The 16,386-nt window shown below is 40.5% G+C and overlaps 4 non-coding genes across 4 annotated transcripts; all 4 read right to left on the reverse strand.

Annotated features, from left to right (window-relative positions):
* Positions 1-13,689: 13,689 nt before the first annotated feature.
* TRNAL-AAG (transfer RNA leucine (anticodon AAG)) lies at positions 13,690-13,772 on the reverse strand. Its single transcript has one exon. It is a non-coding gene; the product is annotated as a tRNA-Leu (tRNA).
* A 186-nt stretch (positions 13,773-13,958) lies between these two features.
* TRNAL-CAG (transfer RNA leucine (anticodon CAG)) lies at positions 13,959-14,041 on the reverse strand. Its single transcript has one exon. It is a non-coding gene; the product is annotated as a tRNA-Leu (tRNA).
* Positions 14,042-14,673: 632 nt separating this feature from the next.
* TRNAL-UAG (transfer RNA leucine (anticodon UAG)) lies at positions 14,674-14,756 on the reverse strand. Its single transcript has one exon. It is a non-coding gene; the product is annotated as a tRNA-Leu (tRNA).
* Positions 14,757-16,049: 1,293 nt separating this feature from the next.
* TRNAL-CAG (transfer RNA leucine (anticodon CAG)) lies at positions 16,050-16,132 on the reverse strand. Its single transcript has one exon. It is a non-coding gene; the product is annotated as a tRNA-Leu (tRNA).
* Between the last annotated feature and the right edge of the window lie 254 nt (positions 16,133-16,386).

The following is a 16,386-nucleotide window of genomic DNA, read 5'->3' on the forward strand; positions in this document are numbered from 1 at the left end:
TCACAACATTTCCTTGCCTGCGACCTCTCTCTCTACACAAACAACTACAGCACAGGAAGTAGGAAGGCAATAGGTGGGGCAGTTTATGCAAATTTGTGCTGCCAATGTGCCTTGCAGATTCATGCAGGATTTCTAGATCCTTGCTGGATACAAGAGAGTAGGCCTTGTTCCAGATAAACTATCCCTAGCAGGGAAAGTCTGAGCACAGGCACTCTTTTGCTCTTTAGCCCCTGGCCTGGGACTCACCCTCACTTGCTGAGGCGTGAAATTCTGCATACCAACTTTGCACAGAAGGTATGTTTGTGGTTGTTTGGGGATGGGTGGGAGGTCAAGAGCAGGGAAAAGCAGGTCTCCTTCACTACTAGACTCCTCTTCTATGCCTCCCTGCCGTTCACTCACTCTGTCTTTGTTTCATTCTCTCCTTCCACAACACTCCTTCTCACTCACTCGCTCTATCACTTGTATTTTTGCCCTTGCTCTGCATTCTATAGTGGAAACATCTCTTGAATGAAGCATCTGAAAATGACGTGACATAAAATTTAAAACCTCCTTATTGGAAACCTAAAACATCACAAGACTTAATGTAACCCATTTCTTTCATAAAAAAGATTTTTAAAGTACCCCACAAAAGAAATATAAAACACCACGAGTGCTAGAAGAATATTACATTAACGTTAAAGATAGTGCTGGAGCAGAGTTTTCTGTCAGAAAATTCTGGGGCTTTTGAAGCTCTGGCATGTCTATGCGTTTATTAATTTATTAATAATTAACAACTAATTATTTGTCTTGTGCAAGTGCGTTCTATTAATCAACCTGTTTGTCCTAACACAAGAGAAGGTTACACGAGGGTTAGCATGCGTGTGCTGTTTTTGTATTTTCAATAACGTGCAAGTTTTCATGTTTAAATGTTGCTGGGTGCTATTTATTTTAAGCACAAAACGCTGTCTGAATTAATGCTTTTTATGTCACAAAGCTAGATAAATGCATACACATAAGGGTGTTAGTGGGGTTAACACTGTCTAATCATTATGTTGTAGTAATCTTTATTTTGTCTCTTTAATTAAAGGTGGTCTATTGTGGCCTATGGAGGCCTTTATGAAATAACTGAGAATAATTTGAAGCCTGGCTGAGCTGTGGTGCAGGCGAAATCTGTGATGTGACAATTGAGACCCCTGCTGGAATTCGGTTAAAGACAACTGACCGTAGTCCTTGTATGGAAATTTCCGTGAGGACATCAGCAAGCTTGGAGGATCTCCAAAAGAAATGAGTTGTCCTTGGTGAACAAAGGGCTTCTGAAAGAACATTGTGCTAAAGCCGGTTTGCCGAGGGAAATGAACAAGATGGATACTTTAATAGTTTCTAATTCTTGGTTCCTGTTCCGTAGTTTACGTATTGTGACTTTTCCTGAGCGGAGATTTCAAGATGTTGCAAAGTTACATCCCTTCCTTCTCATTCTGCTCAGTGATACAGTTTTACTTGTCGAATTCATGTGTGTTTTCATTGTATTTTGCATTATAAAACTGCTAGCTTAGGGAGGGCTCTTCCCACTCTTTTCCGTCGCCTTTGCCGCGTGAACTTGCGTTGCCGAGGACTGATGCTAAGGACCTGGTCCTGAAAGACTTTACCGAGAGACTGGTCCTGACCCGTTCTGACATTTAGTTAGAATAGGTAACTATGAGAAATGATTTATTCTGATTTTACTTTGACTAATTTTAGATAAAGCAATATAACTTTAAAACATGGTGTTGAATATTTCTTTCCTTGTCAATTATTGAGTATTTTTGATCATTGTTTATAGATTGTTTATATTATGTTAGATAACCACTAAACTGGTCCTATCGCCTAGGGTGTTTTAGAAGTTTTCTTCCCACAGGTTTGCTGCTGGTAGAGTATTAGAGTGTATGTTAGTGAAATGGGCCCTAGCGTATGATGAATATATGTGCGTGTAACTGTGTGATTACTCTATCCGTGGTAGTGGGCATATTTTAGGTACCCTGATCTGTATCAATTTCTCTGGTAGCAGAGGATGGTTTAGATGGTTGTCTTGATCTGATAAGATAAGATTGCTTGTAAATTAGCTTATTGATTTTTGATTTATTTTGATGTTTTTGGTACATGTACTAATACTATATGTTGGAGTCGTAATGTTGAGTTATATGTAGTGCTTCTGGAACTTGGAAGCTGGAAGCAGTTCCGTAGTAGGGCAGAGGAAGGTGTATATGCTGCTCTCGGGAAAGGCGGGATTGTAAGGAATTACGTGTGACAATTGAAGTTGCGCGTTCACATTGTCTGGGTTCGGAATCAGTGACATTGTATGTTACTATTTAGACATTTCTGGTATATAAGGAGTGTGTATCGTAGTGAAGGTTATCTGTGAAACTCTGGTCTTAAGTCCCAGGGATCCGTAAGGATTGCCGTTAAAGCTTATTGCGGGAGGAGTAATAGGTATTCTCTGAGCTTGTTTGCAGAACTGGGCGGAGGTAAGCTGCTTAGTTGTTGTGAGTTATAATTCTGTACAGAGGCAGATTGTGCGCTGTTCTCAAGAAGCAGGATTTTGTGTGTATGTGCTATATTTTTCTCGTATGAATGTGCGTGAATGCATATACATTTATTGATTGTAAGACTCTTTTGGATACGTCCTAGAGGAAACAGTTATGAGATGTATGTAAAGTTGTTGATTCTTGAGAAATAGACACTCTTTTACTATTCTGTGGTTAGCGAAGCAGACAATGGAGATGTTTTTATGTTGTAACTAATAGATTTTGTAGAAATTTTGACACACGAAGTCTACTGAGAGTTTTTGTAAAGGAGGGGTAGACCAGTGACAGAGACAGGAGACAGAGACTGCAGCGGCTACTGACGTCAGAAGGTTCGCGCACTGATTGGATAGTAACTCAGAATAGGGTTCGCGCTAAGATTGGTGCGTTAGTGTGAGTCGCGCAGGGATTGGAAGAACTGTTTAGTGACGTAGACGCTCCATACAGAAAGAGTAGAGAGTTTGGTAAGCGTTAAAATGTATTACCAAGAAGAGAAAAAGAAGAAAACCTTCTTTGGAAAAGTTAAGAAGTGGTTTAGTAAGGATAAAGAGGTTAAGACAAGAGAGGGTGAGTTGCTACCTCCAGCGAAAACACCTGCATCCTTCATGGTTGCGAAATATGGATTACATACCTGTATATGGTTGCAGAATTGGGTTAGGTATACTAAAGAAGATGGTATTCTAGCATTCCCAGAACATGGTTCATTTAATCTGGCCGTGTTGAGAAATTTACGGGAAAAGATGTTATGTTTAGACCCGAAGCCGAGACCTACACAGTTCGAGGCTTTAGTGGAATGGGAAGAGGAAGTTCATGACAGAGAAAAGCAAAGGTCTGGAGGGTATTACAGGTACATGTTTGGGAGGAGGCATGATCGGGAAACACATCAAGATGGAATGAAAAGATGGCGAGATGCTTGTATGTCAGAGGGATTATATCCAATGAGAACAGTTGAAGCTTCTGCTCCTTCGACAGAAAGAGCTTCTGAGTCAGACATGAGAAGGTATGGAGAGTATGAAGATGAGGTTTTAAATGACATGATTTACAAAAGACCACCTCCATATAGATCAGAACCAGATGAGAGTACACCAGTTGTTTCTCCGATAAGAGATACAGTTGAGAAAGAAAAAATGACACCTGAATCAGGAAGTAGTAGTTCTTTCAGAGAGAGAGAGAATCGAGGTAGTGAGGAAAATGCCAGAGCCAGACAATTAGCAAAGACAACAACAGAGCTGACTGAGAAAATTAAAGAATTAACGATGAATCTGGAAGCTGTTACGGTACCTGTAACTATAGGTCCGGTTATGCCTGTATTTGACAAGCAGAAGACAGGTGAGAATGGACTGGTGATTCCATATGTTTGGAATGATTTGACAAATTCAGCTGGTTCTTCAGGAGATTCGGATAAAAGGACAGGGAGAAATGACCTGAGACAAACCAGACATGATACATGTAGTGAATTAATGGATGTTAGTGAACCTAGTTGTTCAGGAATGCCGATTTTAGAACCGCAGAAAAAAGTGGTTCCAGTAAGAAAAACAGCAGAAATAACAGTGGACGATTTAAACGATTGGATGAAAGTTCTTCAGAAAAAGGATAAAGATGCACAAGTTATTGATGTGGTTAAATTACGTATAGAATTAGAAGAGCTTGTGACAGGAACAATTCCGACAGAAATCCTGAAAAGTCATCATGATGGTGAATTATTGTTCATGTGCAAGAGCATAACATGGAGAGCAAAAAATACACATGATAGACTGAGAGCGATAGCAAATGAGCAAGGGGTTGACATTGATAGAGTAAAGGCTTTGCAGAAAACGTACAGGATGGATTTCACTGAGAAAGACATTGAAAATTTGAATACTTCTGGTAGAACAGGACAGATTAAAGAAATGGTGGCATTACTGCGTAGATGGGGTGATGTAGAAAAGTGGAAGGATAGGTGGTATAAAAAGAGAGAGGAATCTGAGGATAGAACAACTGTTTCAGCAGCATTTCCAGTGAGAGAAAAAGAGAAACCAGTGGAGAATTATCCTATGAGAGAAATACCTGGAGGAGGGTATGTACATGTTCCATGGACCAGACAGGATATTTTATCATTTACGAATGATTTCCCTCGATTGAGAGAAAAGCCCGTCGAGTGGTATAGGCAGGTAGACAGGTTTGTGAAATTGTCAAAAGTGCTGTGGGTTGACCTGAATAGTCTGTTTGATATAATTGTTCCAGCAGACTTGTGGACTGAGTGTAAAATAGTTGTGAGTTGGCCTAGTGAGGAATATCCAAGAGATCCAAGAACAGGGGCACCAGATCCAGAAGTAATGAGGAAGTATGATCAGGTGATGGTATACCTGAAGAGTAAAGTTCCTCCAAAAGAGACAGACTGGGTTAAGATAGATCGAACACAACAGGAAGCAAAAGAATCAGTTCATGCTTTTTACGAAAGGCTGATACTGGCTTTTAAACAATTCAGTGGAGATGAACACCTGGGTGACAAGGATTTGAGTCATTTTGTATACCGATTTGTATATGGTCTTAGACCTGAAATTGGTGAGAGAATTCGTGAACACACAGTGGATTGGCAGAGTAAGAAAGTAGATGAGATTCTGAGACATGCAAAATATTTCAGTGATGAAATTGAAGCAAAACAAAGAAAGTTGAAAGAAAAAGCAATGTGGGCACAAGTGAAAGTTGCAGAAAGACAGGAAGCACAGTTAGTGGAACAGGCAAATAATCAAGGAAATAATACAGGGAATAGACCAAGGTTTGCAGGAAAAGGAAGGGGAAGTCTTGAGGAAGCAAAGAAAAAGTTCCCGTGTCACAACTGTGGCCAACTGGGACACTGGAGATCTGAATGTCCTAATCCACCATTAAATGAGGGTAAATCCTTAAATCAACAGGTGCAGAATGAAGGGAATAACCAGCAGCAACAGCAACAACAGCAGAAAGTTGTGAGACAGCAGCAGAGTCAAGAGCCAAAACCACCTTTACCGCAGAATAGAGGGGTACAAAAGTACAGTCAGGATTCGGGATTCTTCAATGATGAGCAGGTAAACAAACCAAGACGTACTAACAAGGTACAGCAGTACTTGTTAAAGAGTGAAGGGAGTGAGTCTGAAGGTGATTATTGACGGTGCCGAGGAGAGGAAGAAGAGTGCATACTTGGTGCAACTCTAGAAATAGACCAGGCAGGACCATTTGTGGATGGGAAAATAAATGAAGAGAGTGTTACTTTTTTAGTAGACACAGGTGCGACAAGATCAACTGTCAGGTCAACAGATGTTAGAAATCTTCCTCTCTCGGATGAAGCAATCCAAGTAGTTGGTGTAGCGAATACACAAATCAGAACACGTCTTACTGAACCAGTGAAAGTACAGATAGGGAAATTTTCAGACATGCACAGATTTATTGTCTGTGACACGAGTCCAGTGAACCTGTTAGGTAGGGACTTATTATGTAAGATGAACTGCACGATTTTCTGTACACCAGATGGAATAGCTTTTGAGACACCAGATGATGATGTTTTCTACCGCATGACTCTAGAAAATAGAGAAAATGAATTAATTGGTGCATTTCCAGTGTTCAATCCGGAGGATCTGCCTCAGGTGCTGAGAGACACAGTGAAAAGAGCAGTTTGGGATTTTACAGGAGAGGATGTGGGATTGATGAATAATGTAGATCCAGTGAAAATTGCAGTGAAAGAGGGAATTGCATATCCTAACATTCCTCAGTACAAAATGACACCAGAGATAATTGAAGGGATAACTCCTATAATTGAGAAAATGATTCAGCAAGGAGTCCTAAGAGAACTACTGAGTAGTCCGTGTAATTCACCGATAATGGGACTGAAAAAGCCTAATGGCAAGTTCAGGATCGTGCAGGACCTGAGAAAAATTAATCAGATTGTGGTGGCATGTTGTCCCATCGTGCCAAATCCATCAGTGATTCTGTATCAAATTCCACATGACGCTGAGTGGTATACAGTGATTGATTTGTGTCATGCATTCTTTTCAATTCCATTGCATCATGACAGCCAGCCGATTTTTGCATTTAGGTTTGGCCAGCGCATTTTAGCATGGTGTCGTATCCCACAGGGGTATACGGAGAGTCCTTCGATATTCAATCAGTTATTGAAAAAATCGTTGGAAAGTCTGATCATGCCTGAAAGCTCAGTGCTAGTGCAATACATTGATGACCTACTTGTGGCATCAAAGACACGTGAAGCTTGTGAAGTGGATACCATAGCTTTACTGAATCATCTAGCAGATGGAGGGTTAAAGGTATCCCCAGCCAAATTACAGTTTTGCAAGAAAGAGGTGCATTATCTTGGACATAATATTGAGAAGGGTCTGAGAAAAGTGACTACTGACAGGATCAAAATAATCAGAGAAATGAAAGCTCCAAAAACCCAGAGAGAAGTGAGAATGTTCCTGGGTATGGTGGGATATTGTCGTCAGTGGATAATTAATTTTTCTCTGATAGCAAAGCCATTGATTAAATTGACAAAAAGTGACATGACAGATCCATTGGATCTGGATGCAGAACAATTGGCAGCATTTGAAGAGCTTAAAACAAAAATGTGTGAAGCTCCAGCTCTGGGTATGCCAGACTATGAAAAAGAATTTGAACTGTACTGCAGTGAGAGAAATGGATGTGCACTTTCGGTGTTAATCCAGAAACATGGACAATTGAGAAGGCCTATTGCGTACTTCTCATCGACACTTGACCCTGTAGCTGTGGGTTTACCAGGTTGTCTAAAATCTGTGGCTGCAACATGCAGAAGCCTGGAACAGAGTGAGGGAATCATAATGGGGTATCCTGTAAGGGTATTCGTACCTCACAATGTGGTAATTCTTTTGACAAGAAGCAGAACTCAGCATATGTCAAATAGTCGGTTGACTAAGTATGAAAAGGTGATTCTGGGAGCATCAAATGTGACTCTTGAGAGATGTACGAATGTGAATCCAGCAACACTTTTGCCGGATATTGAGAATGTGGGTATAAAGATGGAAGATGATCATGATTGTTTGGATGTGCTTGAGTACTGCACGAAACCAAGACCAGATATCAAGGATGTTCCCTTGCCAGAGAATGATCATGTGTTGTTTGTGGATGGATCATGTCTGAGAAATGATAATGGTGTGCTATGTGCAGCATATGCAGTGTGCAAAGTTTCAGAAGTTATGGAAGCATCACCATTGAAAGGAGTAAAATCTGCGCAAGTTGCTGAATTAGTGGCATTGACAAGAGCTTGTGAGATTGGGAAAGATTTGAAAACAACTGTGTTGACTGATAGTCAGTATGGATTTGGAGTGGTGCATGATTTTGGCCAACTGTGGCTACAAAGAGGTTTCTTGACATCGAGTGGAACTCCGATAAAGAATGCTGAGCTGATTGGAAAATTGCTTGAGGCGATACAGCTGCCTAAGGAGTTAGCAGTTGTAAAATGTGCAGCACATATTTCAGGAGAGGATTTTATCACTGTTGGCAACAGGTATGCTAACGATGTGGCACAGTATTGCGCGAAATTAAATCAATCAATTAACAGGGAAAGAGAAAAGAAAGAAATGTCTTTCCCTTCTGTGATGTTTACTAATGTCCTAGAAACGTGGGATGAAGTGAAACAATTACAAGATGAGGCAGGAGAAGAAGAGAAACAAGATTGGGTTAAGGCAGGATGTGCTCCAAGAGAAACAGACCATGTTTGGGTCTACAGAGATGGCAGACCAGTGATGCCAAACTCAATTTTGTCGTCAATGGCAAGGATGTATCATGGCCAGGGACATCTGGGGAGGGATGCGATGATTAGGTCCTTTAAACAGACCTGGTACAATGCAAAGTTTAGGACAATTGCGGAAAGCATCTGTCAAAGATGTTTGATTTGTCAGCAATTTAACACTGGGAAAAAGACAGTGGTGAGTTTAGGGACAATTGGCAGAGAAGGAGGTCCTTTCACAAGAATGCAAATTGATTTCATTGAAATGCCCCAGGTGAATAGACTGAGGTATGTCCTAGTGGTAGTCTGTTTATTTTCAAGGTGGGTGGAAGCTTACCCGACAAGAAGGAATGATGGATTGACAGTGGCAAAATTACTGTTGAGGGAGTTGATTCCTAGGTTTGGGTTTCCAGTTACAGTTGAATCTGACAGAGGTAGACACTTTCAAAATGAACTCATTGGTTTGATTTGTGAAGCATTAAAAATACAGCAGAAGCTACATTGTGCATACCGACCAGAGGCTTCTGGTGTGGTTGAGCAGATTAATGGCACAATCAAAAACAGAATTGGAAAAATGTGCTTAGCCACTGGCATGAAATGGCCAGATGTTCTGCCTCTAGTCTTGATGACTATGAGATCTACTCCAGATAGAACTACAGGATTGAGTCCGCATGAAATCATTATGGGACGTGCAATGCGCCATGCATTCGTGCCTGTGAATAAATTGATGACAATAACTGATGACATGATTTTGGATTACTGTAAAGGCCTGGCTGACGCAGTTCATTCTGTGTTTCACCAGGTTGGAGAAGAAGCTACCACACTTGAGAAGAAGCAAGCCCATGATCTGAGTCCAGGAGACTGGGTGAGGATTAAGGTGCACAGACGAAGAAATTGCTTGATTCCAAGGTGGGGAAGGCCGAGACAAGTTATTCTGACTACAACGACTGCAGTAAAGTGTGCTGGAGTAAGACACTGGGTACATGCAAGTCATACTCTGAGAATTCCAAGCCCGAGAGAGGGAACTGGTGAAGAGTATTATGAAGAGTCAGATTCCAGTGATGGTGAAGATCCTGAAGATACGGAATCAGTGAGAAAAGAAGCAGAGAGAGCTTCAAGAGATTCACTGCGAGTATCAGAGGGAAGATCAGATTCTGTAAAAGAGCCTGAAGTTTCGAGTAGCAGTGGAGGAAAAAGAAAAGAAAAAAGAAAACACACAGAGACTACTCCTGAATCGGAAGAGGAGGAAATTGAAGAACCACTTGAGATTATTCTTGAAGAAACAGGGTCAGAAAAAGATAGAGAGGGACAGATTGCGGAAGACCCCCGAGGAGGTGTAGGGAACATTGATGAGGAGCTAGGTGAAGGGATAAGTAGACAGCAAGAAGATTGCGTGTCGGAGACCCGAGGAGGGACAGAAGTAGGGAAGTCTCAAACAGTGGTGAAAGAATCTGTGGAAGAAAAGAAAACTGCTAAGAAACGAAAGCAAGAGGCAATTGAAACAGAATCGGATGATGAGAATGAACAAACAGAAGGTCGAGTTCTGAGAAAGAGAACTTCGATTGGAGGAAAGGGTGTTAAAAAAGTGAAGCCGAAGAAGGTCGTAAAAGGAGATCGTTGGCCTAACAACAGAGTGAAAAGACTGAGATACAGGATAATAAGAGCAAATACATCGGAAGCTGAACAAGTGAATGAGGTATCCAGTCAAACTTCAAAAGCTGAAGAAGAAGAATCAAAGAAAACAAAAGAGCCAGTAGAAATAAAAAGAGTTAAAAGACCCAACCAAAAGTACAGATCACCGGAATGGTCTTATGTGACACTGTCTGTAGAAGGAAAAGAAGAAACAGTGCCTCAAGATAATCCGGAAGTGGTCTTGAGAGAAGTGGTTGAGGAAGATACTGGTGAAATACTGAAAGTACTCTTGACTGACATTGGAGAAGAGTCAGATACTGAGGATTTGAATGTTGGAGATCTGATACAATTTGATGTTGAAGAAATTGGAGTGAAAAATGATGAATATCCAAACTGAGTAAAAGAAGGATTCACTTGGACTGAGTGAACAGAAAGATCTTGGAAGAAGCTGAAGAGTTTGGAATAAACGTTGGAGATTTGAAGAGTTCTAATTTCAGTAGTGGAGTAGTAGAAGTTAAAGCAGAATGGCTAACATAGAGAATAATCAAAATAGATGTGCCTTCTTTAAAAGGTGGTGCAAGATGTGCTGCTGTTGTACTGGAATATTAATGCTTCTATGGGGTGTTTTAGTTTTATTAGTTACTTTTAAGGTTGAATTTGGGATGGACACAGAAAATATGACTAATATAGAGAAGAATTCACAAAAAGTAGTTCCAATTAGAAACAGTTACATACACAAAGATAGGTCAATTAACAATTTTTCTGGTAATGTTTTTTCTAAACTGTTATATGAATATGTGAAGACAATGGAAGTGAGGGATTGCTATGTCTGCATGCAGTTTCCTGCATCCGTTTCAGAGGGTGTTACTTATCACCATTTACCAGCTACATATGGTATTTCTTGTAGTATTTTAAGTAGTGTTTTTTATTTGTTAGGGAAAATAGATTATAAGATGTCTAACAGAGATAGTATTTTTGGGCATTTGCCAATGAACAAAGAGCTAAATCCAGCTAAAGAAGCTAACACTTTTGGTGAGATTTTTATTGAAGAAAAAGGACTAACATTAGATTACATTTTTAAGAATAATTTAACTTGCAGTTTGAAAGAAGAAGAGAAAGCTTTCCTGAATATGGTAGAGGAAAGGAGAGTGAACATGCATGAGAAAGCAGGGAAATATGAAGTGAGTGAGACTATTTGGGACATTGAAATGGGAAAAGAGTTGAGAAATGGGGCTAGTCCAACTTTGGCTCTAGATGCACCGCAGAAGGGTAAACTATGCATTACCAGAAGGAAATCCCAATATGATACATATTTTGTGGGGACTAGTGAGTGCCATGATACATACTTCGTTGCGACTGGTTGGGGTTTCAGAGGTGGAGAAGATACAATTTTTCCAGGAGTGTACTATGTGTGTGGAAACAAGGCTTATTACAAGTTGCCTGACCATTGGTATGGCACATGTTATGTGGGTTTGGTTTTTCCTAAGATTTTTCATACAGATAAAATAAGTGATGTAGAAGATATTAACCTATTAAAACGTTTTAAGAGAGAGACTTGGTCTGAAATAGTGGGTGATATTTTTGGGGTTTTGATTCCAGCAGTGGGAATTTCTTTAAATGCTTATGGAATTCGGAAATTGTCCACAGTGGTTGATCGTTTATCGACAAATACCGCAGGAGGATTTCTTTTGGTAAATACGGAGTTAAGTGCCGTACGTGCCATGTCTATGCAAAATCGACTTGCCCTTGATATTCTTTTGGCTAAGGAGGGTGGAGTTTGTGGAATTTTGAAAGTTCAACATTGTTGCACTTACATTCCTGATGAAAGTAAAGACCTGAAGGTCTATATCAAAAATATTACTGATTTGCATGAAGATTTAGTACCACTTGAAACTGGGAGTTTATGGACTAAACTAGCTAATAAGATGATAGCTGTTAAGGATTTTATTGCAAAAATAGGTAGTACTATTATAGGTAGAATATTGTTTCCCTTGTCTTGTATAATTGTTGCTTTGCTGATACTGAGATTAGTGTGTGTGTGTTGTAAAAACAGGAGAGGGAAAGAGAAATTGAAAAATGAAAAGAGAAATAAGAATTCGAAAAATTCGAAAAGAGAACCAGAAGAGATTGAATTAGAAGAATTGAGGGAGAGTGTTTATTTAGAGACTAAGAGAGATGATGAAAGAGTGACTGGTGTTTAATGTTGTGTAAGGGGAAAAGACATTTCTGATTTCTCCTAAAATGGGACTAAATTTTCACTAATTTTTTTCTCCTAAAATGGGACTAAATTTTCACTAATTTTTTTTTTTTTTTTTGGTTTATTTGGTGATAAAATCACCAAAGGGGGGATTGCTGGAGCAGAGTTTTCTGTCAGAAAATTCTGGGGCTTTTGAAGCTCTGGCATGTCTATGCGTTTTATTAATTTATTAATAATTAACAACTAATTATTTGTCTTGTGCAAGTGCGTTCTATTAATCAACCTGTTTGTCCTAACACAAGAGAAGGTTACACGAGGGTTAGCATGCGTGTGCTGTTTTTGTATTTACAATAACGTGCAAGTTTTCATGTTTAAATGTTGCTGGGTGCTATTTATTTTAAGCACAAAACGCTGTCTGAATTAATGCTTTTTATGTCACAAAGCTAGATAAATGCATACACATAAGGGTGTTAGTGGGGTTAACACTGTCTAATCATTATGTTGTAGTAATCTTTATTTTGTCTCTTTAATTAAAGGTGGTCTATTGTGGCCTATGGAGGCCTTTATGAAATAACTGAGAATAATTTGAAGCCTGGCTGAGCTGTGGTGCAGGCGAAATCTGTGATGTGACAAGGGAGACCCCTGCTGGAATTCGGTTAAAGACAACTGACCGTAGTCCTTGTATGGAAATTTCCGTGAGGACATCAGCAAGCTTTGAGGATCTCCAAAAGAAATGAGTTGTCCTTGGTGAACAAAGGGCTTCTGAAAGAACATTGTGCTAAAGCCGGTTTGCCGAGGGAAATGAACAAGATGGATACTTTAATAGTTTCTAATTCTTGGTTCCTGTTCCGTAGTTTACGTATTGTGACTTTTCCTGAGCGGAGATTTCAAGATGTTGCAAAGTTACATCCCTTCCTTCTCATTCTGCTCAGTGATACAGTTTTACTTGTCGAATTCATGTGTGTTTTCATTGTATTTTGCATTATAAAACTGCTAGCTTAGGGAGGGCTCTTCCCACTCTTTTCCGTCGCCTTTGCCGCGTGAACTTGCGTTGCCGGGGACTGATGCTAAGGACCTGGTCCTGAAAGACTTTACCGAGAGACTGGTCCTGACCCGTTCTGACATTTAGTTAGAATAGGTAACTATGAGAAATGATTTATTCTGATTTTACTTTGACTAATTTTAGATAAAGCAATATAACTTTAAAACATGGTGTTGAATATTTCTTTCCTTGTCAATTATTGAGTATTTTTGATCATTGTTTATAGATTGTTTATATTATGTTAGATAACCACTAAACTGGTCCTATCGCCTAGATATAGATGCAGGGTGTTTTAGAAGTTTTCTTCCCACAGGTTTGCTGCTGGTAGAGTATTAGAGTGTATGTTAGTGAAATGGGCCCTAGCGTATGATGAATATATGTGCGTGTAACTGTGTGATTACTCTATCCGTGGTAGTGGGCATATTTTAGGTACCCTGATCTGTATCAATAGAATAGGGCAAATGCATTTACAGTTGAAACTGAAGTTTGGTACTTATTCAGATATTATTTACATTGCCAATTTTTAGCTGAGATTCTAAAGGAACTGAGAGAGAAAATGGAATTCAAGTTTTGTCAGAAGTGGGATTCGAACCCACGCCTCCACGAGAGACTGCGGCCTTAACGCAGCGCCTTTGACCACTCGGCCATCTTGACCCCATGCTGCTTTTTCATCTAAAGGGTGCGAAAGATATTAGGAACCAAAAAATGCACAGAGCTTAGGCCAATAGTGGCTAGAGCAAGAACAAAACTCACTGCACTCTTCCAAGAAGACAATCCTATAAGCCACTGTGAGGGAAATGATCATATTTCTCAAGAAAAAAATTAGAGTAAACACAGGACTGTCAGAAGTGGGATTTGAACCCACGTCTCCAGAGGAGACTGCGACCTGAACGCAGCGCCTTAGACCACTCGGCCATCCTGACTTGCTTTCCCAGCATCTTCCAGAGGCCAGACAGCCATGCAGGTGAGGTACTGAAAAGGAATGCCCTCAATTTATTTATCCTATTATATGCACTTCCAACAGATCTTTGAACAATCTGTACAGAGCAGGACCTATGGAGAACACTTTAGAACTTTGAGGCGAACAAAGAGAAAGTGCTATTCACCAGCCACTTGAACGGCTCAAAGCTGCTTTGAAATTGAGACAATAGCCACCTCTTGGCTGGCTAAAGCAATTTCAACAAGGGATCTCAAAGTCACAACATAGGGTGGAGTATGCAAATTTAAGCAGCCCCTGATCAAAGCCCTAAGGAAATTGCTGTAAGTGTGCTGGAGTCCAGTTGTCTACCAGATGCATGGCATTCTTCCAAATTTGCAGGGCCCGTCTGGCCAGGGCATACAAGAGCATGACTCTTCCAGATGACCTCTTACATGGGTCCTATGCTCATTTGGTAAGGATTGCGCTTTGTCAGCAAGACGTTATAGAACCTAAATATATGAGAAACCCAATCTCTCTTGACAAGAAGAGAACGGAATAACGTGCCAGGTGAAGACCAACAGATGCAACTTCCATCAGATGTTAACCTGATAAAGGAGATTAAATCTCCAAAAGGCATGTCAGAAGTGGGATTCGAACCCACGCCTCCAAAGGAGACTGTGGCCTAAACACAGCACCTTAGACCTCTCGGCCATCCTGACAGTATAGGCTTTTAAGAAATGAATAAAAGTTACTCAGAAACGTCTACCTCCATGCAAGCCTGAAATAATTTAAACCTTCAAACACAAGGTGCAACTTTATGCACAGGACAATAAACACAGAAGAACACATACGAAAGCACTTTATTTCACAGGTATACAGTTTTCATGCTTTTAGAACACCACATACCTCTCACCAGCTATTTAGGGTCCTGTATCCGACTCACAACATTTCCTTGCCTGCGACCTCTCTCTCTACACAAACAACTACAGCACAGGAAGTAGGAAGGCAATAGGTGGGGCAGTTTATGCAAATTTATGCTGCCATTGTGCCTTGCAGATTCATGCAGGATTTCTAGATCCTTGCTGGATACAAGAGAGTAGGCCTTGTTCCAGATAAACTATCCCTAGCAGGGAAAGTCTGAGCACAGGCACTCTTTTGCTCTTTAGCCCCTGGCCTGGGACTCACCCTCACTTGCTGAGGCGTGAAATTCTGCATACCAACTTTGCACAGAAGGTATGTTTGTGGTTGTTTGGGGATGGGTGGGAGGTCAAGAGCAGGGAAAAGCAGGTCTCCTTCACTACTAGACTCCTCTTCTATGCCTCCCTGCCATTCACTCACTCTGTCTTTGTTTCATTCTCTCCTTCCACAACACTCCTTCTCACTCACTCGCTCTATCACTTGTATTTTTGCCCTTGCTCTGCATTCTATAGTGGAAACAGCTCTTGAATGAAGCATCTGAAAATGACGTGACATAAAATTTAAAACCTCCTTATTGGAAACCTAAAACATCACAAGACTTAATGTAACCCATTTCTTTCATAAAAAAGATTTTTAAAGTACCCCACAAAACAAATATAAAACACCACGAGTGCTAGAAGAATATTACATTAACGTTAAAGATAGAATAGGGCAAATGCATTTGCAGTTGAAACTGAAGTTTGGTACTTATTCAGATATTATTTACATTGCCAATTTTTAGCTGAGATTCTAAAGGAACTGAGAGAGAAAATGGAATTCAAGTTTTGTCAGAAGTGGGATTCGAACCCACGCCTCCAGGAGAGACTGCGGCCTTAACGCAGCGCCTTAGACCACTCGGCCATGCTGATCCCATGCTGCTTTTTCATCTAAAGGGTGAGAAATATATTAGGAACCAAAAAATGCACAGAGCTTAGGCCAATAGTGGCTAGAGCAAGAAAAAAACTCACTGCACTCTTCCAAGAAGACAATCCTATAAGCCACTGCGAGGGAAATGATCATATTTCTCAAGAAAAATAGTAGAGTAAACACAGGACTGTCAGAAGTGGGATTTGAACCCACACCTCCAGAGGAGACTGCGACCTGAACGCAGCGCCTTAGACCACTCGGCCATCCTGACTTGCTTTCCCAGCATCTTCCAGAGGCCAGACAGCCATGCAGGTGAGGTACTGAAAAGGAATGCCCTCAATTTATTTATCCTATTATATGCACTTCCAACAGATCTTTGAACAATCTGTACAGAGCAGGACCTATGGAGAACTCTTTAGAACTTTGAGGCGAACAAAGAGAAAGTGCTATTCACCAGCCACTTGAACGGCTCAAAGCTGCTTTGAAATTGAGACAATAGCCACCTCTTGGCTGGCTAAAGCAATT

This window comes from Triturus cristatus, chromosome 6 (genome assembly GCF_964204655.1).
Source record: "Triturus cristatus chromosome 6, aTriCri1.1, whole genome shotgun sequence".
In the NCBI taxonomy this organism is placed as follows: Eukaryota; Metazoa; Chordata; class Amphibia; order Caudata; family Salamandridae; genus Triturus; species Triturus cristatus.